Source organism: Pipistrellus hanaki (genome assembly GCF_964339955.1).
Source record: "Pipistrellus hanaki genome assembly, chromosome: 10".
NCBI lineage: Eukaryota > Metazoa > Chordata > Mammalia > Chiroptera > Vespertilionidae > Pipistrellus > Pipistrellus hanaki.
Window position 1 is genome coordinate 29,452,710 of NC_140512.1, and position 23,625 is coordinate 29,476,334.

Consider the following 23,625-nt stretch of genomic DNA (forward strand, 5'->3'; position numbering starts at 1 on the left):
CATGCCTTCTGTGCTAGAGATGGACTCTTCACCTGTCTCTGGTTTTCTGATTCTAGTTGATATCTAGGCTTACAAGGAAGCTTTGTGGTGAGGCCCGAGGGCACCACTAATTGTTATGTGTGAAGTATAGAGTTTAGCAAACAGGCTCTACAGGAATAAGACTGGGTAGTGCCAAGGTCGTTGGACTGAAAACCACTGTGAGACAAGTGATCCAACCACTTCTGAGATTGGTTTCCTGAGCACAGTCGCTTGGATTCATCCTTAGGAGTGACCTTTAGTCCAGTTCTGAATATGAGGAGTTAGTGGGAACCACCAAGACCCATCCCTTTATCGACAGCATTAATCCCTGCAGCCGTGTTCCCCAATTCACTACTGACTTTCTGCATAACAAGCAAGTTCCACTCCTCCCTAAGAGAGAACCTATAGTAAATTCATTTTCATTCATGGAAACTCAGCTCAGCTGTAAACATTTAGATAATGCTGTTTGAACTTCTTAATTCCTTGTGAGATCTACCTGAAAGTTCACTGAGTATAGGAAAAGAACAGTCAAGGACTTTATTTAACACTAGAGGCCCGGTGCATGGATTCATGCACTTGTGGGGTCCCTCAGCCTATTCTGTGGGGATCGGGCTGAAATCAGTTCTCCAACATCCTCTGAGGGGTCCTGGATTGTGAGAGGGTGCAGGCCAGGCTGAGGGACCCCACAGGTGCACAATCGGGCTGGCGAGGGACTGCAAGAAGGCTCCAGGGCGTGTCTGGCCCATCTCACCCAGTCCCGATTGGCTGAACCTCAACAGCAAGCTAACCTACTGTTTGGAGCATTTATCCCCTGGTGATCAGTGTACATCATAGCTACTAGTAGAATGGTTGAACAGTTGCTTTTATATATATATATATATATATATATATATATATATATATATATATCTTCAGATAAAGAATAAACAAATTATTTTTTATATATTTACCATGCCCTCCAAATGTGACTGTGAGCATCTCTCTTCCATAAATTTCTTTCTTATATAACTAGCATTTAACCTTTTCTTAAAAGGTAAAAATATAATCATATTCTCTTTTCTCCAGCCCAAAGATAACCATATTTTCCCCAGAATACAAGTAATTAAGATTTAACATTCTTCTGAGAGAATTTCAAAAATTACAAATGATTAGGACCTGCTATTACTTTTATTTTTTGGAACATGACAAGCCATCAATCCAAGGAAGAAGAAAGATTGAATGTATCTAGCAAAAAGCATGTTAGAATGATTAGAAGCCTTGATTAACTTCATGACAATAAAGTTTCTCTGAGCACCCATGTCTTGATAGATTAAATGTAAAATAATATCGAACTTGCTGTGTTGTAAAGATAGCATCTGTTTATAAACTGGAATGTTCATGTTAGATGTTATTATCCACATGGCTTAGTAACTGAGAATTGGTCTTCAGGTGCATGATAATCCTCTTACAAATAAGTAAACTGATCAACATTTACATTCAGGTTCTAGCTTTCCCATATTTCCTTGGCTCCTTTTCCAAATCAAATATGGCAACAGTTGTGAAGGAATTAGTCTAACTGCTTAGACACCTGCACTTCTGTTTGGCCACCCTGGTTTCTTCACCAAAGCCAAGCACTGTGATCATTTCTTCTTATCGGCATTAACTATTATGTTACTGATCATCCACAGGCCTAGAATCACATGTCCCTCAGAGAGCAGCTCCAAGGTTGGCAAAGCCTACCAAGGCCAGGAGCACCTTCCAGGCCCTCTTCTGTCAGAGGCTGGAAGAAGAAAACAGGATACCTAGGATGGGAATTGGGGGGTGGGACAGGGATGGGGGCGGGTGGGGTGTTTCAGCCCTGCACTTTTTCTACCCACTGCTTTACCCCACAAATGAGTAAAGAATGTGACACTGCTGCTGTGACCACTCCTCTCTTATACTGATCCTATGGCAGACTGGACACAGCATGCATGGCTTTGCTGGCCACTGAGACACTGACATTCTCCTATAATTATTTCTAAATGCTGCCCAGATATTTGGGTAACACACACTGCCCAGGTGACTCCCCAAGTCTCTGCTCCATTTCTAACAATGAAGAAGTACAACCTGGCACAGCAGGAGGCCTCTGGACCTCTCTGGCACCCTTTCTCATTTAAATAGGAATTTGAATACCTCTCTTAACTGTGTCCCCTTTGGCTTTCAGGGTAATGTAGTAAACTTCAGGATAATGAAGAAGAGATTTTTTTTTTCCATTTGAAATGTTTATTTTCCATTCAAGAATAAGTATTGCTCAAGAGCTTACTATGTCCTAGGCATGATTCCAGCTACTAGTGATTTTTTTTTTTTAATGTGGGTATTATGGATATCAGAAAAGACTCTGGCACAGTTACCTTGAAACAAAGAGAAAAAAAAGTGTCACAGATACTTACAGACTTAATGCTTTGTACTGATTATTATAACCTCTTGCCACCAGGGCAAACCACATTCATTACCACATGAGGTCAGAGGGCAGCTTCTTCGGGACATTTAACTCCATTGCCCATGAAATCATGCTTTAAGTGAGTTTATTTTTTGAAATGTCCTGGTAGTTTAAAAATTTACATGTCATAGAGAATGGAAGTAGACAAGAACTTAAAAACCAATTTTCCTTGGAAAGTGTAGAACAGAGCAGATGTATTCCAAAGCAATTTGGGGGCGAAGACAGCCATTATGCCTCCACTCGTCAATGCATTACTTTCTTCTTTCAGGAAACAACTCAGAAAGCTAGAAGTATGGCAGTAAACAGATTTAATAGGTGTCCTGCCCATCCTCATATTTCCCTCTTAATTTTATTTCAGTGTTAGATTTCTGCCAAATGAATACTTAACTCTCTGCGACACATGAGAGGACACTTCTTGAATTCTCAGATGCCACACAAATTCCAGGAATATTGTAAGGTCTCTGAGTTCCTTGGTAAGATTTGTATACAGTTCACATTTAATTAATATATGATTAAATGAATATCCAGTGAGATCCAAATTAAATTGGTTTTCTATCCACAAACAACAGGGTTGCAAATATGACTTAGTACAGTCTGCACACAGGGGAAGAAGAGCTTGGTCACAATGACTGTATTTGCCAACCTCACAATGAGTCATAGATTTTCTTTTTGTTCTCAGATTCAAAACCCCAGTAAAAGAAACAGTTTGAAAAGAGATAGAAAACAATTCGACTCTCTCTCAAGTCCTCAGAAACAACATTATGACGAAAATAAAATAAATGTTTAGGTTCTTATAAGGGGGGGGGGGATGAGAGAGAGAGAGACAGAGAGAGAGAGAGAGAGAGAGAGAGAGAGAGAGAGAGAGAGAGAGAGAGGAGAGAGAGAGAGAGAGAGAGAGAGAGAGAGAGAGAGAGAGAGAGGGAGAGAAATAAGAAGTAGGGTGTGCACACTCATCGAGTCTCCTTCAGAGGAGCCTCACATCCTGAATGTCCATGGGAGCACTAATCACGGGAAATAAATACTATGTGATAGCCACTGTATGTTAACCAAGATATTACAAGAGTTCCAAACACTCTCATTTCTTTCTATTTGACCACTCAGGATGTGTCTTCATGACACAAACGATTTCCAGTCATGTTTACCCAATGTGTGTTTTTGTTTTTCCCTCCAGAGAATACCATTTTTTAGCTCAACAATTTACACAGTGCTCTCATGTCCCCTACTGCATACAATCCTCACCTCATCGTTACCCATAAGTCTGGTTGGGCTGGTGAAAAGCCACCAACAGGCAATGATGCATGTTCCTGATGTAAAAGCACCCAATTTCTTTTTTAAAATATATTTTATTTGTGTTTGCATTAATTTTTCAATTACATTCAATACTCATCTGCACTAGTTTCAGATATGGCCAGAGAACATCCAATTTTAGTATAGTCATTATCAGATGTGTTTAAACCATAGAGGATGGTTGTAGAAATTGATTTTATAAGATTTTAAGCAGAAGGGACTGAAAAGAATAAGTGTGCACTTACAAATGGTGATAAAAATATTGTCAAGTGACCCCTGTTTGCCTCTGCTTGTGCTGGGAACCCTGAGGGCTACAGAGTAGAAGACACGCCCTTCTTTTCCAGTAGCCTATACTATAGTAGGGGGAATCCATTTAGCCATCCTAATGGTATCATGGTATCATTTTATAAGAAGGCTGTGCTTTATGTTTTCAAAGTGCTTTCAATGCATTTTCTTATTTTATACATGATCATGTGCTACACTTTGTGGCACTTACATGTAAATGTTTTGGAAAGGGAAATCATTGAAAGAGAGAGAGGGAGAAGGAGAAGTTTGTTCAATTAAAAATAAAAATAAAACACTAAAAGGGAGAGATTAACCAAGGAACTTGTATGCATATATGCACTACCCATGGACATAGATAAGAGTATGGTGAAGGACTGAGATGGAGGAAATCAATTGAAGGGAAGCGGGGAGGGGACATCTGTAATGCTTTTTACAATAAAGACAATTTTTAAAAAAATAATCAAGTCAATATATTGTACTTTGAACTATCTATAATAAATGTTTCATTCAGATATTTAAATAAGATCTCCTCTGTCCCCCACAAAAAGTGATAAGTATGACTGATAAATATATCATTCACATTTCATTTCTCAAAAAATTGCTTTGAAATTTTTTCTCCATTACATGGTTAGTTGCTTGGCAGTCTAGGCGATGGAGTGGCACAATGCTTCAGAGTTCTCAGCATGCCTAAATGAGAAGCCAGAGTTCAAATCAAGCCATTCAAACATTATTTGAATCATTCCAAATGTCCTCAACCAATTTCCTGTGCTGCTGATGTCTTGCATTCAGTGAACAGAGGGGAGAAAGAAAGAAAAAAAAACAAAAACACCTCAATTGGATCTACATTTTATTTTCAGTTGAATGAGAAAATTTCCTACTGCCTGAAAAGCTTCCAAATACTAAAATGTACCACAGAGTGCATTTCACCAAGTTATTAACACTGTGATTTTTCCAATGGCCAGAACTCCACAAGACTGAAGGCAAAGCAGTCTGGAGAATAGGCCTATAGACAGATGTATAGGAGTTGGCAGAAAGTGTTAACCTCTTTGTGTTGCATGATAATACCTACTAGATGGTCTTCTGCATGAAAGCAACACTAAAGGAAAAAAAAAAGAAAAAGAAAAAAAAAAGAGTGCTTTGCCTAGTTGATGTAGCCAGTCTCTGCCTTTGGCCACCCTCGTACTGACACAATGGGCATGTGAATGGAGTAGCCATGTCGGCACAGATGAAAGAATGTGTCCTCCAGGAGTGCTTAAAGACTCCTGTTAAATCACGGCTGCTTCTGGCCCTTTCAGACAGTTTGTCCCAAAAGACAAGCAAGCTAAGAAAGGAGTTATCAGGAGGAAGTAATTCACAGAGTTGTTGAAGCAAATGTCACGTTAGACAAATGGCAGGAAAAAGAGCTAAACATCTGTAATACTTTCAACAACAAATATAATAATTTTTTTAAAAATAATCATCCTCTAAGTAGGTTCTGCATGATTCATATAGTACTCAGTGTTTTTTCTCTAGGCCACTGTGAACTAAGAATTCTCTTAGTTTTGCCAAAAGATGGATTTTGGAACTGAAGCTGTGTTCAATTTATGTGTCCAAAATAGAGCAAATTCTCTTGCCAGAAGTATTTAGAAATATGAACATGGTTTGCCTCTTTCCTAGGGGTCAATTTATTGGCTCTTTATCAAAATATACATGATTACTTCCTAGTCTCAAAAAGGAAAATGGGCAAATCTCACTGTGTTCAAAGTTGAAGAAATATCTCAACCTATTTCTTAAATTGACAGCAAATGCAAGCTGAATCTTGCTGACGCTTTTCAAGATACAATACATTCCAATCCTGCTATTTTTTAAAATGTCTGGGACAGCTTGTGATATTTCAAGAGGAAAATTGGAAAGATATATTTTGTACCTTTAGGCAAAAGTGAATTATTTCAAACACCAAGTGTTTCAAAATCCAGTTGAGTCAGGAGGCTGAGTTTCGTAGAATTTCTCGTGGGCACTGTATTTGACATAATAAACTTCCTCTCCTGCTTCATTTCTCTACCTCAAATAGCCACACGCCCTCCCACCAGCCCTTGAGATAGACCTCAGTGTCGAATGATGGATACTCGTCATTTTCCCCCAATTCACGTTAAGAACTATGTTTAGTTTCCAAATACTAAAGCAACGTAAGACAGCTCCCTCAGGAAAACAGTAAAAATACAATCAAAACAGTTTAAATTTCAAAGGTCAAATTCATAATGCTACAAGGCAGTCTAGCTTTCTCCCCGCAGGCGATGTGGTATTACATACACCATGAAGCACCGCATTCGCACGTTAAGGATTAGTCATAGGCTGTCAGAGCTGGCAAGGACCTTGGAGATTATCCATTTCTGTGTCTTTTTTTTTTTTTTTTTTTTTTTTTTTAACAGATGAGACAAAGGCTCTCAGGAAGAATGGAAAGGGGGGAAAAAGACCCAAAGTTAGATATCCAAAGTTCTTACATTTGTTGGTAGACACGTTGTGACCAGCCTGCTTATTGAGAGCGTTATTATGTGGAGGGATTGCTCCCACTTTCTTCAGGTGGGCGCCACCTCTCGGCTCTGCCTGCCTTCACCCTCGTGCTCTCTCTCAGCAAAGGCTGTCAGTGAAGGCTGATGGTGTGAAGGCAGAACACCTCTCAGGGTAGCTACGATGTTTACCCCGGTCTTCTGCAACAACCTCATTTCCATGGGCTGGAGGAGAGCAAGGCCCAGTGGCTGCTGGCGGGGCCCAGAGTACAGATGCAGAATGCTGATTGTGTCTTTTCTTTGCTAGTCACTGTGTGCAGATCCCTAAAGCCAATGGCTTCTTCTTCTTCTCACGCAGAACGGAGAAGGTCTCCTCTTTGTTTTCTTGTCTCAATCCAAGCACAGGATGCCTTGTTTTACCTACTTTATCCTGTGCTAGCGTACGGTCATTCTTTTCTAAAGCTTCCTAAGCTTTCAACCTCTACCCAATTCCCGAACACTCTGTTCCTCTACCTTTTCAACTATAATCTTTCTCAGCGACAAAGGTCATATTTCTTTTGGGACTTTGGGGAAGTTTTTGACAGAAGTTCCCGTAATCTTGGATGAAGATCTGGGGCCTGGGGGTAAGAGACTGGGACCTGGGTTGACTGAAACTCAGAACCTGAGGCTTTCTTCTGTGAACAAGATCAATTCACAAAAGGTAGTTGTGTGTGCTTCTCCCAGTGCTGCAACTCTGAGCTGCTTTGAAGCTGTGATCTCACCTTCCACCCACAAAAAGTTTCTATCAGGCATTTTGTAAGGGGCGAAGAGTGAGATGTAGCGAATAATCAAATCCATAAATTGCATATGTTTTCTTTTCAAAATGTAGACTCTGTCATGTGCAAAAGTCAGACTGTTTGGCGTTAGTACTTGCTTGACAAAGGAGCTGCTGCCAGTGGTCAGTGCCATGGTGGCACAGATGAAGGAATTTATTTAGGTAGATTTGTTTAGGAGGCATGGATGAAAAACCGGTGCTCTGAGGGCATTCCTAACAGGAGGGAATAGCATGGATGGAAGTAGAAGCTCTGGAGGCAAAAAGTCCTGATACCAAACCTAATTCAGCCACATCTTGCATAATTTTACACGGATTCAATAAGATGATTATTGACACACATATATAGAAATACACATATGTGTGTGTGTGTGTATATATATATATATATATATATATATATATATATATATATACATACATACATACGGGAGATACCTAGTCTATAATAAACAATTAGTAAATGGTAGCAATTATTTTTAGTAATCAAAAACATTTTTAGAGATTCAAGTTAGCACGTGAAAGCCTTTTGGATACGGTATTGAACATTATTGCACTAAAAGTTCCAGAGAAAGAACATACAACAGAGCCCGAAAGCCAGTTTCAAACCCTGGCCTGTTGCCTCTTCTGTGAGTCTCAGAGCCTTTACAATTGTTCTCTCTGTCCAAGGTGCTCACTCCTGCCTTTTGTCTTGAGTAACTCCTACCTATCTTTCAGGACCAGTCTTCACTCCTTATAACAGAAAAAAAAAACAAAAAAAAAAAACAACTATCCCCAATCCAAGTTCAGATTACAGTTACTTGTCTCACAGAAGTAGGCACTTTCCCTTAAAAAAAAAAATTGTTGATCTTAATAATAAGTTTATAGTCATCTACAAAACTAGTTGGTAAGTTCTGTGAGGGCCGAGACATGTTTTTCTTGCTTACCACATGTGTTTTGGGTCCCCAAGACCACATGCAGGTTCAGTAATTTGCTGGGAGGACTCATTAGACTCGGCAGATAGATGTGCTCACGGTTGCGATCATTTGTTAGAGTGAAATGATACCCAGCAGGATCAGCAAGGGAGAAGCAGGCACCGGTGTCCCCACTCAGGGAAACACACCTATGCACCTAATTTCCCTAGCGATGCACAGACACCAAGCATGTGAAAAATCACCAGCCAGAGGAACTCATTAGATATCGGCGTCCTAGGGTTTTATTGGGGGCTGGTAACATAGCTCCCCCTGCCTCGCACACACCTACACCCCAGACTCCCAGGTCGCAAGCAGATGTTCAGCATAAATCACATTGTTTGTGTAAATAGTTTAGGCGCAAGGAGCTACTCCTATCCATTCTGAGAGTGAAGGGAATGTTCCCAAAATTTATGTTCCCAGGCCCCAGGACACCAAGGCCATGAATGTTTTTCAAAATGAAATGGAATTTTTGGACTGGAACCCGGATTCCTTGTCCGCTGGAATCAAAGAATGAATCCATGGACAGAACGTGGTATAGCAAAGGGGGAGATTTACTGAAGAACAAGTACAGACTCCCACATGGGGAGAGGGAAAGTGTCCCGCAGAATGGGCTCCCACAGGGGGAGGGGGGGAGGGTCCCACGGAGCTCCTTTTCCCTATGGGTTACCGTGGTATTAAGGCTGCAGATCCTGGTGCCTTGATATCTCCTCTGATTCCCTTGGACTGGTTACTATAGTAACTAACTCCTGGGTTCTAAGGTTTAACCTCACATGTGAGGTTCTCCTAACCTCCTTCCTTGTTGTTTTCCTATTCCCTTTGGGCTTTCTTCCTCTCCTTCTGGATGAAGAGTTCCTTCCCTTTACTTTGTAAATATAGACCTTTTGCTGTTCCCAGCTCCCTCAGTCTACGGAAATGTACCTGTTGCAGCTTTTCAGCTGCCTCATTCTGTGGAAATATACCTTCTGCTGCTCTGCAGCCCTGTGTGCTTCTTCCTTCATGGTCCCCTTAATTTCTAAAATATCCCAAATTTCCCAAAACCTGTCTTTTTCACCACCAAAAAAATTCCAGTTTCAAAAATATGGGTTTAGTTCAGAAAAATATCATGAGATATTGGCTAACAAATTTAAATAATTTTTGGTCTTTCTTTGATTACAGGAATTGTATAAATCATCCAGCTGGAAGGGGAAGTGAGTGCATAATATTTTCCATATTTTTTTGACCATGGAATACATTTTCCCTCTCTTACCTTTTAAGGGATTTGTGTTCTGTGAAGAACACACTGACAAATGTTCTGATTCCAGCCCCAGCTCCCAGGCCAGTCACTCCCCCTTCAGCATTCTGCTGAGAGACTCGGGGTAGAACAGCTCAAAAGCACACCTTTCAGGTTTTCCAGAACGTATCAGAGTTACATTTGTTTAGCCTATTCATTCTCTTCTTTCTTTTCAGTTGCTTGTAATCATGATCTTAACCCCATAACACACATCAGTGATTTTGAATCACAGGTAATGGGAGATTAAAGGGGTTAAGCATATATGTTCACTGATAACAAGACAATATTTATTCAACATCCCACCTGAAATGACCCGGTGTCTGTTTCTTGGCAGGATTTTGCAAAAGTAACTTTGTTTTGCAAAGGCAACTCAATTGAAACTCATTACCATGTTACTGACCACACAGCACAAACAGTGTAGAACAGAAGTAATTAACCGCCGTTCCAGTTGAAAAAGTACATTCAATTCCTTTTCTATTTTCTTCACAGCTTCTGGGATGGAGACAACTGAGGCGAAGGCTTGTCAAAGAGGTCATAAATAAAGCCACTGCTTTGGATAATTAATAAATAGTCTTATGATTTTTTTCAGGTCAAAACTATTAATTTTTAAAAAAGTAAAATGCTATGTTTATTCATACAGGAACTCATTTAGAAAAATGGCTTTCATATAACAAACATTAAAGGAACACCTTCTTTTTCTCCCCAGGTTTAATTGAACTATTTTAATACAAAGCAAATTTAGTAAAATTGGGGGCAGGCTTCTCTGCAAAGCAGTAGTTCACCAGGTTTGGCTAGGTGGATGCTTAATAAAAACAAAGCAAAACAAAACAAAAAAAACAAAACCATAATTTTTTTTTAATAGGTGGAGCAACCGAGACAATGGTGGGTTGTCAAACAAGTCAGACAATATACTTCGTCTCACCAGCCACTTCTGAAGGTATCAGGAAATTAGCTGGCATCAAGTCTGAACCATGAGCCATGAATGCAAATAATTAAGGCTCCGGAGACTGACAAGTTTTCTTCCAGTTCCAGAGATGGGTACCCAGACGTTGTATTTGTCAAATGAGAGTAAAACAGAACTGTTTCAAAAATAATGTTGGGCTGGAGTCTCTCTTATGAGGTCACTGATCCCATTGGTGAGGACTTGACTCTCAGGACCTAACCACCTCCCAAAGGCCCCACCTCCTAACACCATCACGAGGGAAGATTAGGTTTAACATATGAGTTATGGGGACACACAACCATTCAGTCTGTAGCAGGAATAGCCCACAAACTCGGTGCATCCAAACGAACGGACGGTATATTTTTAAATGAAGATTGTGGTGCCCCTCCCAGTCTTAATCACAATTACTGGGAGGGAGGCCTGAGAATCTGCACTTTTACATGCTCTACATGCACACACACATGGAAAGTAATCGGACCTTTTTAGATGACTACAGAGGGATGAGATCCTATTCTCAGGGCCAGGTTAGGTGAGTTTTAGCTGGGTTTTAGGGGGTGAGGGCATGAGTGGAGGGTTTGGGGAGGATGACTGGGGGGATAAGGATACATATGTAATACTTTAATCAATAAAGAAATTTAAAAAAAAAAACCTGAAAGGAAAAGGTATTGTCGTTGCAACAATGGTATAGGTGGACATTCAGATGCAGAAAAACAAATTATGTTCATCAGTTGTTGAGAAGACAGGCTATGGAGACCAGGTGTAACAGAGAGGGGTAGGAAGAGAAGAGGGAGAAAGCACACAGGAGTGGGACTGCCCCCGGTTGTCTCACTGGAAAGCAACCCCTTCCCCTAACCAAGAAGATACCGGAGACCCCCTGACTGTGACCTCGGCAAACAGAGCCAACTTTATGGGATGGAAGTTGGAGAAGATTCTCTGTGAGAGGGAGGCGGAGAGAGGAGCGCTTTCTGTAGAGCATGCCCTGCTTCCTTTTAGATTGTCTGTTTACTTACAAATATTCAGCTTACAAAAATTAGGAACAAGCTCTGATGATCTAATTTTGTGCACAGAATTAATAACTGAGCTTTGTTGATGCGCCTGCATTCTAACATCCTCCGATAAAGCAGCACTAATCGGCTGCTGTGCTGAAGATAAGCACTCAGAGACTGTGATGTAGTTACCCTCCCTTTTTATAATTAACTTTGGAATCTGTTGTGCCTTTTAGGGTATAAAATAAAATGGTAGGCCCCGACAGTGCGATCATCAATCTCAGTGAATAGCACCCATAGACGGTAGTTCTCCCTGTTCTCTTTAAGAGCCTATTTTTTTTTTTTTTATTTAAATTCCGGATCCTGTCAGACCCTACATTTTCATGCTTTTTGTTGTGTTCTTTTCCCCATCATAAACTCTGATTGAGGGATGTGTGCAGATGGCTAATGTTGACCTCACAGGTTAAACTTGCCATCAACAGCCCTTGTGGGAGGCCACAGCACTGTGAGACGAATCCAGTCCTGGGCCACATGCCCCCAGGGCTGTCGCATGGGAAGGACCCTGTGGCCGCTCTCTGACGATTTTTCCCTCCCAGACACTGTTTGTGTCCAATTGTGTCCTACAGCTGCCATGACCCCTGCTCCCACCCCTGTACAGCCCTACACTAGTCTGAGACTAGTTGTTTTCGTTCACATGCCAGCAAGAGCACAGGTCCTGGTCCGGGGGTGGAGTAATAGTCCATGGTCATGGGTGCAGGACATGGCTACCTGTCTAAGCAATCAGCTGTTAGCTCCTCCTGACCTCCTCGGAAAGGACTGTGGACGTGAGTGTTTGCGCTACCAGCCTTTCCACCACAGGATAGGAGATCTTCTGCATGGGACTCTTTAGACACAGGCGGCCTGGTGTCTGAAAACCGCACACTTAACAAAATTGTTGGCATGTGGAGCTGAGTTTCTGGACACTTAATATATTGGTAAACCTGCTCTTACAGGGGGAAATGGTATATATAGTGTTTTCCTGTTTCTGTGGTGTGACTATTAACACGGCAGTGATTTCAAGCATTCAGCAGTGACCGTGCGTCCATCCTCAAGTGACGAGGGCCAGCTTTTGGGAGCTGGACCAGGAGTGACACGGCATCTGGACAACCCAAGCACTGCTCCGCCTAAACTCTAATCCATGGTAGAGAAGGGGCCTGCATCTGATGTGAGCCCTGAACAGTGATGCAGGAACTGATTTCAGGCTCCCACTTTGCAGTATCAAATTCAAACCCATCAATAAAACACACAAACCCTCCAGGAGGAGAAGTCTGGATGCAGCTCCAGCAGCAGAGCGTGGAGAGCACGAATTGGATTTTGAAGCCTGAATGCAAAAGTGGCTCGCAGCTCCCGTGCTCATCCCTGAAATAAAAGGGTGGGATTAAGCAAGTCACCGTGTCTCTGGGGGGACCAGCTCCTTTCCCGCACTCCCAGGGACGCTCGGCCACTCTGATGGCAGTGGGGGGCTCTTCGGGCCAGCGGCTGCCAGGAGTGGAATATGTGGATATTAACAGCATCCCCGCTCTCACGCCTGGGCACGGGGCCTCCGTGGCAGCTGGACAACCCAGTCCCCGCACAGCCCAGGGCCCAGGCCTGAGCCCACCTGGCTGTGTGCTCTCCTGCTTTCTCTCACCACAGCCTCCCTGCACATCTCAGAGCCTTCGCTGATGCCAGTCGTGCCGTGAATGAAACAGTTGATGAATGATTTGAAATCACTTCAGAGAAGCATGAAGAGCAGCTTGTCATTATGATTTTAACACCCAACCTGTCACTTGTAAAAACGACTTCAGTCTCTTCATTCTCTCCGTATTTTCTCTGCCCAGAAGCCGACAATCAATCTCAGCAACCTCTCCTTGTCTCTCCATGTATTAACGTAATGCCCCTCCACCCAGTGTGCACAGTCTCATTCCCACCGTCCTGTCTGCTGGAAGGTCGGGTTTGAAACAGAGCAGGCCAAACCTTTCCCCGCAAAAGTTGCCTCTTCCTGGGTTCGGATGTGCCTTCTTGTTTAGCCAGGCCCCTGCCAAGCAGGCCATTTATTTCTGCCTTTCTTTCCCTGTCCTGAAGAAAGCCTGAAGTGGCTTGAAGGAAACGCATGCTATTTAAAGTCTGGTAGACGGGCATTCGGTGTGTGACTGTGGGCATACTACTAGACTTGGTTGTATATTTCATTTTTTTCTCCGTAAGATAAGGATGGGTATGAGAAGCATCTAATGCAGTAGGTGGCATGCAGTGGGCATTCCCGTGATGGCTGCCAACCTTGTTGTTGTTGTTATATTTATGTATTAGTGAGACAGACTTTTTAGGGCAGCTAGACAGCATCTGGGAGTCACCAAAGCCCATACCCTGCATTCATGGACCTATAAGATGAACCATCTTTGGCTGGGCGTGAGGTAGAGGGAGCTGTCAACTTTGTACTGGCCAGTGCAGCTACCCCAGGAATAGGGCTGGAAGGGAGGGGGTACTGGCCAGTTCACAAGCATTCTTCTTCTAGCTTGAAATGTGAATGGCTATGGCTTGCAGACGAAAACCTGGGAGGAAACTGAAATACCTTGTGTAGCATGTGAAGGATCTATTGTGCTTGTCCCTCCAATAACATCAATAACAGGTCATCACACACACACACACACACACACACACACACACACACTTAGTGGTAGCAATATTCTGAGTTTGAGTTTTTATCATTCTGCTACCAAAATATCTGCTTCAAAGAACCTTAGAGGCTGAAAAATTATTGACATGTGGTGCTGAGTTTCTGGACACTTGGATTCTCACAGTGATATGTTGGTCAACCTGCTCTTACAGGGGGAGATGGCTTATTATGTTTCCAATTTGTGTGGTGTGAATATTAACACGGCAGTGATTTCAAGCTTTCAAACTGACATCCCTGCACACAGGGTTGGAAAGAGATGAGCGCAGCTGGTTCTTATGAGCCGGCATAGAGCGGTGGTTCTGGGCCACTTCTGCCGCTGCCCAGATGTGTGTTTTGTGAGCCCAGCCTCACTGTCTGTCTCTTCATCTGTACAACACACAAGGTAAGCCAGACTAAAGTTTCCCAAGGTGGATGAGAACAAGCAAAAAACATGTTCCTGAATCCAAGAAACTCGGGAAACTTTGTGTCCAGCAAAATCAATTCCTTAGACAGATTTCCTATAACAGAACAACTTTTAGAAACGTTAATATGGCTTTAGTATGGCAACTCTGGCAGAGGAAGCTATTGTACTTAGCTTTTCCAAACACTTTTCATGGCAGGTTAGTAACAATAACCAGAACTCTGGGTGATTTTTGCAGCTCTAAAATTTACAGAAAGAATAAAAGGAAGGCAGGAAGGGAGAGAGAAGGGAAGAAGATGGGGGGGGGGGAGGGGAGAGAGAGAGAGAGAGAGAGAGAGAGAGAGAGAGAGAGAGAGAGAGAGAGAGAGAGAGAGAGAGAGAGAGAGAGAGAGGGAGAGAAGGAGGGGAGGACAGAGGGAGGGAGTGAGGAATGAAAAGAAAAGAGAAAGAACGAAAGAAGGAAAGAAGAAAGAAGGAAAGGAAGGAAGGAAGGAAGGAAGGAAGGAAGGAAGGAAGGAAGGAAGGAAGGAAGGAAGGAAGGAAGGAAGAGGAAGCACAAGTTACCACCCTCCCCCTCGCTCCTTCACCCAGCTTCCTTCTTGCTTTTGAAGTGAAGGGCTCTGGCCTGTGCTGAGTGCTTTCTAGTGCCGCCTGTGAAACCCAGCTGCACCGAGGTCTGCTAATTGCAAGCGAACAACCATCCTGACAACCAGGGATTGCTTTCTACTCCAGTGGTGGGCAAGCTGCCACGTGCGGCTCCCAAGCCGCGGTGTGCCGCTCTGTGCACTGATGAGTTTGCCGACCACTGTACCACCCAGTTTCCAGATGGGGAATCTGAGCCACAGCTCGTGGGAAGTGAAGGAGGCAGCTAATACTCCATCAAGCAGAGCCCTCCCTAAGCACCCTCCTCAAAGTTTGGAAGAATGGAATGCGGGAAGCCGGGTGGCTCCTCCGGCTCCCAGGCGGAGGCGGGTGTTAGCAATAGTGACACCTTGTGGCTCTCCTCCGCAGCCAAGTGGTCGGCGACCGGGAAAAGGGATCCTTCTCCCCGGGGCAGCGGACAGGCAGCGCAGGCAGAGAGCTCCCGGAGTGTTTGGGGATCATCGTCTGTCTCATCCTTCCAGAAAGAACCTGAGATGAGAAGAGTCCTGTCTTTTCTCTTCTCTCCAGTTCTTTTCTTTGGTCCCTGTGACAAACTAAGGAGCAAACAAGTCTGCTTTCACATCCTACCCCACCCCGTACCCAAAACAAAACAAAGCCTTTTTTTAAAATGCATGGGGGGACCCTGGATGTTATTAAAAACACGAAGGGGTCTTTCCGATTCCGGGAGGCCCTCTGTGTATCTCTTTCCCGTGTTTTCGGAGAGATGCCAGGTGCTTCTTAAGGAGATGAAAAAACAAACAAACAAACAAAAAAAACAACACAACAACACACACACAAAACACAAAATCCAACATTTTCTAAAGCAGCCAAAGGGATACGGAGCTCTTAGAAGAGAAGAGGGCTGCTGTCAGGTCACTTGAAGAAATATCTGGAAGGAAACCTGACAAAGATACGGGGGATGATAGAGAAGCCAAACTGGACAATGCAGTGGAGGAGGTGGAAGTAAAATAACAACAAAGACAGAAAACTTTTTAGTAGCCCATTGTCACCACATCGGGACCACACACTGGATCCTCAGCCCTCCCAGGGCACCGGCACATTGTAAAAAGGTCCATTTGGGGAGCTGGAGAGGGGAGAGCTGAGGGCGCAGGTGAGCTTTGCTGCAGTTTTTCAGTGATGAGGGAGAGGGGAGGTTTACATTGTTCAGAGGCCCTATGACCCAGGAGATAAAATAAAAACACAGAAAAGAAATGACTGTGATTCCCACTTATGTCCCTGCTGCAGTCCTATCACCGCTCAGAGCTTCTGCGATGGCAGACCCAGAAGAGAGATGGTTGCTGGAGGGAGTCAGGAGAGCCACACAGCAGACCTTTGTTGTGTGGGAAAGCTCAGACTCCTTGTTGACTGGTCATGTGCGGTGCCTTACCCCTGTGGTCTACGGGGGAAGAAGGATGCTGTGGGGATCTCAGAGCACATGGGACATAGTGAAGTAGAAAGGTTGGACAGGAAAGAATGGGAGTGTAAAAAGGAGTGAAACAGACAAGCATTTGTGAATGAACCTCAGGGTGAGGAGAGCAACTAAGCTGTTTTCACCAGGTGAGTCTTGTTTTCAGCTCCCGGGGTGGAAAGCCCTCCTCAGCATTCCTGGATGAGTCCAAGAGCACAACATGTGAGCCCGGGATGATGTCTCTGAGCTTTGCACCTATTCTCTTTTCCTACTAGAATGCTCTTCCGACCCTCCTCTCTGTCTCTCTAGCAGCATTTCACATGACTGGTGAGACCTTTCTGATCCACAACCATTCATATTCCCTCTTCCACATAATGGCTTAGCCGGCACTGCGTTCCAGACCTGCATGAGGGAGGCACTGAGAAGATGAGAGCATGAAGTCACAACTCAGTGTGTCAGGAGCTCACTGGGGGGAGGTGGTGTGTGTGGAGGAAAATACAGAAAGTTCTCTGAATATCCCCCTTTCCTAACACAATGCTGCTGTGCTTACTATTGTTTTCGGAAACAATTGCTTTGTTCTCAAGATAGGTCCCAAAGTACCCAAAGACAAAGACCGTTTTTTAATCTTGGCGCTTCTTCCTGAGCTATCTTCTTCCTGAGCTATCGAAGGACCATTGAACACAATAGGTGCCTATTAAATGGTTATTGGGTTGTATATCTCACTGAGGGTAGCTGTTGCCTCATTTCCTGAAGCATTGCACTCCAGCTATTGAGATTAAGGTAGTAAGTTTTCTGGCTAGCGTCAAGCTAGGGAAGGCCCATGTTTAGCCAGCAAAGAGGTTTATTAGGAGAGTCAACTGGGAGAGTGTCATGTGGAAACAGAGGTCAGTCAGTAGGTAACAAACATCAAACATACCTACCTAGACTCTGTATCTTACCAAGATTTTCTAAAATGCACATCATTGAGATAGAGGAACACAGGATTGGGCACTGGGAAAGGTTCTGGGGCCCCTTTATTCCTGAGGTCTCCACTGTGAAGCAGGTTAATGGAGAAGCCGTGCGAGGGGTACCATCTTAGCCTAGAATACTTGTTTTCCCAGTTTTGCCCATTGCTAGGCACACGGGACTTTCCACCTGGGTGACATTCCATATCTGGCCTTTTGTTCCTGCTCTGCTCATTCCTGTCTAAGTGCCTCCTCTATCAGTACCACTGAACAAGTCATCAGGAGACAAAACTCCAATGACTGAACAAAGTGACAGGTGCATAAAGCACCAGACTATCTCAGAGCTCGTCAAAATACCGCCTTGCATATGCAAAGTGCAATCCATTTTTCCTTTGCAATGAATCCGTGGAGAAAGAATTTCCTTCTCAAATCGTCAATTTAAGATAAGGAGTGGTGAGACAGAGATCTATAGGCATTTGATTTGGGATGGTTTCTCTGAAGGTTACTTTGGTGAAATTGCCTACTTTATAGCTATGACAGCCCTTTATCAGAGTATGATGAATGCAAATGACAAGTAGTCAGTGGCAGCGAAAAATCTGTGACTGTAGGAAAAGGCAACATGCGCAGAGATACGAGAGAAGAGCGGACTGAGTAACAGAGGAGAGCCTTCTCTTCCAATTAACTCTGAAAGTGATTGTGGTATAATTGGTACCTGAATATGTTCCACCCTTTTTATCGGAGCTTTTCAGATTGTCAAGGAAGGCAAGTAATAGAATAAGCCCTCTGCTGATAGCAGTCCTGCTTTGTTTTTATTAGCATAAGTGTTTTTTACTAACCGCAGCATGGAATAAAGATTCTAGGGAGGGGATATAGGAATTACGTTAAGGAAACAGGTTTATGGGATACCAGGCTAAGGCTGAATCCAGCTTCTCCATACCCTTGTTGAATGACCCTCCCAAGGAGACTGGTCTGATCTTATCTGTGTAATGGAGGTAAAATTGGGTCTTATTTTACAGTGTCGGCATGAAGATAACATGAAATGGATATAAGTAAATACACTGCACTTAATTAGTGTGTAATTAGTGTTAGTTCTATTCAAGAGGCTCTTCCCGGAACTGAAGGGCAGAAATCTAGCTGATTCAAACTCTCCCCTACCCTCCTCAGGCCAGGGTATTCACCACTGCTTTTTAGGCCAAGACAGCATATATGTATGTAGCATGTACACATTTTGGTCCACAACCTTGAGTGTGCGGGAACTATTTTCTTATATCATCTTACAGGGCAGTAGGGAATCTTCTCCCAGGTATCACAGCCTCTCCTTCTTTTCTCCCTCCTTTGGTTGTACACACTCTCAAAGGTTTATATGGAAGCTGGAAGTGGCTTGGCTGCTAATGACCAGTATATCCTGGCTGAATTCTGATGGTTTTTTGCTGCTGTGGTCCTTCGAAGTTAGTACTCTGACTTACTTCATCCCCGTAACAGAATCTTAGCTAATGCTCGAAACCCCGTGCCTAAGTCCCTTCCTGAGACGTCCACTGACTTAGAGTAACCGATAGCTGTTAGCCTTTTTTTTTTTCCTTGTTAAAAGCTCTCTCCTCTTTTGCCTTCTAGAGATCTAGCAAAACAGCAGTTGATTAAGGCTTCTCCAATAAAAACTGGGCGTCCTCTGTCTTTTATCCTACTCACATTCTGACTGCAAGGGCTCTGAGTAACCACAAAACAAGGAGACTGGAAAAGCTTAGGGAGGGAAGGACAAAGTAACAGTTCAATTAATTATCCTGCCACAGACACAGGATACCATCTGTTTTCTTTAACTCCAGGGTTAGTGAAATAAGAAATTTCTTCCTGCTATATCCAACTTTGAAAAAAAAAATCTTTTAGAAATGGAGCATGAGAACCCCACGTGAATGGAATTGTTTACCCCCTCTGATCCCTGTGCCTTTTGAGTGTGCTCTCCTACCCATGACCCCCCAGTGCACAGGAACCCTCCTCTGCTGGTGTGAGACAGGAAAGAAAGAGCTAATAATGAAATCCCTCAATCCTATTTTTCTGTTGTTCATTTAGGTTTTTGTATTAATTGTTTTTTTCCTACCTCAATTTCCTAATGTGTTATCCTTTTGTACTGTGTACATTTTTGTGAACCAACTGCAATTCTTTAGGGAATAAGCAGAGTTTAAATAATCAAGTCATTAGAGGATGAACCAGCAGCAGTCATCAACCTAGGATCCTAATATAATAAGATGTTTTCATGGAATCTTAAGGAAAATACTATAATATTCTCAAAATAAATGTTATACCATGATAAAGCTTATTCTTAAAGAATATATATCTCCCCTTCCCCACCCATACCTCAAATGCTCCTTTGAAGCAAAGGGAAACAACAAAAAGATAAAGAAATAATTAAGGTCATATCAAAACCTCAGAACATTTGGATATTTTTAAAACCTTCTCAGTTTTCTCAATTCTCTGTTAGAAATTCTGAGTGCAGAGCTTATTAACTTATTGACTGAGCTCTTTATGAACAGGGAAAAACCGACAGCAGGATTGGGTTATTGAAATAACACAACCACAATTCTTTTAGGATCTGAAATTGTGAGATTGAACTCAATGAAACTTAATCACAGGGCTCAGCCTATGTATTTGGTGAGGACTGCCTGTAATGTAGTCCAGACTTTTGTTCATCAGTAAGTAGTATCTCAATAAAATACTATAATTTTATCTTAATGAAATGTGAGCAGTCCTATTAAGTAATTAGGGTACTATAAAAACTTTCTAATTTGAGTAGGTATTCTATATTGATCAGATTTAATTCCACAACACTAAAATTTACTATAATTGAATCAGAACACAGACAAGGTGACTGCCTTTTAAGCATTTCAAAACAGTAATAAATATCAAAGTTTACAACCTTGACTTAGCAAAAGCAAACACACACACAACAACAACAACAACAACAACAACAACAAAACTATAACTGGAATTTCAAAGTGTAAAAGAAATATTTTACATATTCCACTTTATATATTTAAATTTAATCTTGTTCCTATTTAGGTTGCACAGAATTTCAAATATCTTTTAGGTTTTCTTCCTGGCTATGTTTAAGCATTATTCTAAAAAATTACCAGAAAATAAATCTTTTGAAAACTTAATAAACTATGTCTTTCAGAACAAAAGAAAGAGGAAAAATGGAACCATTTTCCTGCCAGAGAGCTCACAGGAATGTAATAGCCCCAGCTTGCTCATATTTCAGACATGATCGAAAATGACGAGGTTGTTGGTATGCCTTTGTGTTACGATTTCTTCATTTGTAAAACAGAAATGAGGGCCTCTACTCTCCTCCGGATGATATGGATGGAAGTAATGCAACATTGAACCCTATTCTTTCTGGCAAAGAAAGGAGAATTGTCTGCAGTCATTAATCTCTACAGTAGGAACTTCACAAATATCTACATTATATACATTAGGAATTAATAGAGATTTTTAAAGCTCATTAAAAACTTCCTGTTGTATGTGCCTGTATAGGAGACATTATTTTTTAAATCACAGTAGCACATTCAAAGATGAATTCATTTTCCTTCCTGCGCTCCATCTCATAACCTCTGAGACATAGCACATTGCTATTTCCCTGGATTGCTTCCCCCGCTCCCTCTAATTGGCCTCTCCGGATAATTCCACGAGATAAAGAAGAAAACAGTCTCTGGGATTAGCAACACCGAACAGGTGCAAAATGTATGCTGAAAAGTGAGCTACACCTCCGAGGTGGAAGCTCCAACTATAAATTAAATGAGAGACACATCACCTCATCAGGGCCCATATGCTGGTCAACGAGGGATGTTCTTATCAGAGCAATCTTCGTAGATGTAACAAGCCAGTTTCAGTGCTACCCACTGCGAGAAGCTGATTTCTAGTTTGCATTGTAATAGATTATACAGCTTCAATTTTCAATGGACATGCCCTAACATACTGGGTCTCTCAGGAGACACAGCAGGGCATTGACAAGGAGGGACAGAGGGCTAAGCAGTATCATGCAATATTTAAAATGTGTGTGTGTGTGTGTTTTATTGACAACCTGCAAACTGTGATTACCTAATAGGGTGATTCACCATTTCCAACTATCAGAAGTAACAGCGTCTCCTAATTGACTGTTAGAAATTGACTAGCCAAATGTCCAGCTTCTGAAAAATGTGTGTGTTCATATATTGATTATAAGATACAATGTTGAATCTCTTATATAGGTGGGGAAATGTTGCTGAATAGCTTTCCTTTTTTACAACAGGAACTAGGATAAGAGTGAATGCAGCACGAAGAAAACAAACCCAGCACAGCACTAAAGGGGATCGTGATAATAATTGCCGATGTTTTAGGTTGTCTTGGCAAGAAGCCTGTCCAGGTTGTCACTGAACTAAGCCGAAAACTAGTTTTCCCAAGATGGAGTAGTTTCCTGGAACTCGGGACTTCAGGTGCTAAAATCAAAAGTCCCCGAAAGCAGGGATGACTGGTTAACCTCTTGGAAACTTTTCACTTACCAACAGTGCACACTTTGATCTAATATAGTGTAAACCAGATTGCAACTACCCAATAACTGAAAACTCTGCTGGGACAGACACCCTTCTGGTAGAATTTAAAGGACAACAAAGTAATAATAGATTTTTCAAAATTACCTGTTAGACTTTGGCAAAAATGGTAAAGAATTCCTTCACTCTTTTTTTAAAAAAAAATATATATATATTTTGTTGATTTTTTACAGAGAGGAAGGGAGAGGGATAGAGAGCTAGAAAAAAATCGATGAGAGAGAGAAACATCAATCAGCTGCCTTCTGCACACCTCCCACTGGGGATGTGTCTGCAACCAAGGGACATGCTCTTGACTGGAATTGAACCCAAGACCCCTGTGTCCGCAGGCGGATACTCCATTCACTGAGCCAAACCGGTCAGGGCTCTTCACTCTTTAAAAAATATTTGTACTGAAGTTTGGACACCAGGATCTCTGAGATTACTGGGGAAAAATTGGCAATAGGATCTCACATCAGATGGAAGGGAAGCTAAAAGGGTCTTGGCTTGGGTTTGACTAATCTCAACTTAGATAAAATTGCTGATGCTATCATCTTAGAGTAATTTAAGACCAAATATCACAGACTTGAAAACTGCACTGCATCAGACTAGGATATTCCAATAGGATTTTCCAACTGGATGAGGCAAGGTCACACATTCTGAGTACTGAGTACCCTGGAGGAAGTAGGAATTGCCATGGTCTAACACTCTGGAAGTTGGTTGCTCAAAGACAGAGAGAGAAATTGGAGAGGGAAAATGTGAAATCTAAGTCATGGACATAACTAGGACTCTACAAGAGAGAAGGTAGTAACACCCATGAGAAGAAAGCACACCCTTGTGAGGTGTCCTAAGGGAGGATGTGTTCCGAGTGGGACCAGATTTAGCACTTTCCTAGAAAGTCCCCAAATCTTTAGTAAAATCTTGTAAATGCCTATAGGTTAGTCTCAGCTGGACTATGAAAAGTTAAGGGAAAGGGCTGATCTCACCCTTGGGATGAAAAACTAGAGCTGTGTTCTCAACCTTTTATTATTATTATTTTTTAATATATTTTATTGATATTTTACATAGAGGAAGGGGGAGAGAGAGAGAGAGAGAGAGAGAGAGAGAGAGAGAGAGAGAGAACTAGAAACGTCGATGAGAGAGAAACATCAACCAGCTGCCTCTTGCACACCCCCTACCGGGGATGTGCCCGCAACCAAGGTACATGCCCTTGACCGGAATCGAACCTGGAACCTTTCAATCCGGAGACCGATGCTCTACCACTGAGCCAAACTGGTTTCGGCTTTTTTTTTTTTTTTTTTTTTAATCAACCTCTAAGGAGAGTTGTTAGGCATCTTTTACTCCAATCCCTGACCTCCTCATGAAAATTTAATAGCACAGATAAGACTGCATATCTGTTTATGTACCTTATGCATTTGTGTGTTTATACTACTACCACCCCAAGAGTCAGTTTTCATCCCTTGGATGAAATGTCACCCCCATTGAGAATGCA